Source organism: Elephantulus edwardii, unplaced genomic scaffold (assembly GCF_000299155.1).
Source record: "Elephantulus edwardii isolate Elephantulus edwardi_28Jun2011 unplaced genomic scaffold, EleEdw1.0 scaffold00192, whole genome shotgun sequence".
Taxonomy (NCBI): domain Eukaryota; kingdom Metazoa; phylum Chordata; class Mammalia; order Macroscelidea; family Macroscelididae; genus Elephantulus; species Elephantulus edwardii.
The window spans coordinates 4,994,028-4,996,020 of NW_006399942.1; positions in this window are offsets into that span (position 1 = coordinate 4,994,028).

Consider the following 1,993-nt stretch of genomic DNA (forward strand, 5'->3'; position numbering starts at 1 on the left):
CCAAGCCTGTTTTATTTCAGAACTCCACAAAATATGAGGCCAAATTCAATCAGCTCACACCCAATTGCAAGCAACAGCATCACCCAAGTCTCAACCCCAAACCAGAAAACAATACCTGAATAATGAAAAATATGTTCATAATTATTTACAGCTGAATTATTAATAATTGTCTGTAACACTGTGGATTATTATGCTGCATTGAAATACAAGAAACTCATGAACTATTATACAAAATTAGTGACCCTGAAGGACATTATGCTGAGTAAAATATCTCAGTCACAAAAGGACAAGTATTGCATAGTGCCACTGTTGTAAAGTGGAACTGAAATCGGAATTGGGGGGAACCTAAGAAAAGAAGGGATAAATAATGTATATTACATTGAAACAGATGACAGAGAGAACTGTTTGAAAGGAATATATGATTAGATATTATTTTCATGACAATTCAAGAAAACGAAATGGGTAGTAAAGTGGACTGTGAACTTGGGGGTGGGGGATTATATAACAATGAAAGATTTTTTTTTTCTTTTCAAAGAGAAAAGCAAACTGGGGGTAGGAGTGGGCAGGGATGAAAATGTGCGATAATGAATAAATGGGGGAAATTAAATGAGAAGAATATGCTATAAAATATATGTTACATTAAAAAAGAATTGTTGTTGTTGTTGTTGTTAAGTGCCGTCAAGTCGCAGGCGACTCATAGCGACCCTATGAAGGAGAGTCCTCGACGCTTGGGTGCCTTTCATCCTCTCTCCAGGTTCATAGGGTTTCCAGAAGCAGGCTATTATGGAAGTGGATGCCACTCCTCCTTCCACGCTTGTTTTAATCTGGGAGCTCCACCCCACTCTCTGTCCACATTGGGTAGCCAACCATTAACTCATTTGACACATCCGTGTCACAGTGTTCAGCCTCACAGCAACCACAAGTGACCGTGGGACTGCAACTTGTACACCAGGGCTATACGACCTAGAGGAATGTCTGAACAAAAACAATGAAAGACTGGCCGGAGGGCCACAAACTAAAAGTCACCCACCTTTGTCTTGGTCACATCATTTTCTCTTCACTGGGCCAGCTGATCTCTCTCTCTCTCTCTCTCTCTCTCTCTCTCGCTGTTTCTGTTGATGTTATTGTTGTTAAGTGCCGTTGAGTTGCAGGTGACTCATAGAGACCCTATGAAGGAGCGTCCTCGACGAATTTGTAACTAAGAAAATATAAAACAGTTGAGAAAAAAATCAAATGGATTTGGACTGTGAAAATATAAACTGTTGTACATCCACAAAATGGAATATTACTCAGGAATAAAAATTCTCAATAACCTTAGGCCAAGTGCATTGACACAGTGACAATAACAATGGGCTCGAGCATATTATGGGTCATGTGGATGAATCAGAATAAGACAAGGTTCATAAAGTTGCACTTTGCTTAAACTTACTGTTCATAAGTTTTCTATATTGTTGTAAAGGTTAGGTGCCATCAAGTCGGGTGCAACCCATCCCCATTTAAATACAGTTTTCTTTCTAATAACTTTAAGGATGGAAGCTAACACTATTCCAAGATATGGAATATGAGTCCTTCAGAATCCAATCAAACTTTGGGTCTCTCTTTAGAATTGGGAGTAGGTAGGGACAAAAGCTTACTGATGGTTGCCTGTGGAATGTCCTGGGTGGCTCCTGCCCAAGTTATTCCCAAGAATTTTACTGTTTTGTCAGAGCCTTCAATTTTTGCTGGATTATCAACAAGTTTCTGTTGGTCATAAGGGCAACCACTATTTCCAAATCATCTTGAGCCTGTTCTTCAGTGTCTGATATCAACAGCATATCATGAATGACTAAGGATGACAAAAGAATTAAGTTGTGGTACTGGAGAAGAGCCTTGAACATACCATGGACTGCCAAGAAAATAAATAGGTCTGTCTTGGAGCGGGTGAAATCACGTTTCTCCTTGGAGGGAAGGATTGTGAAGCTCAGTCTCACATACTTTGAGCATGTGGCCAGGA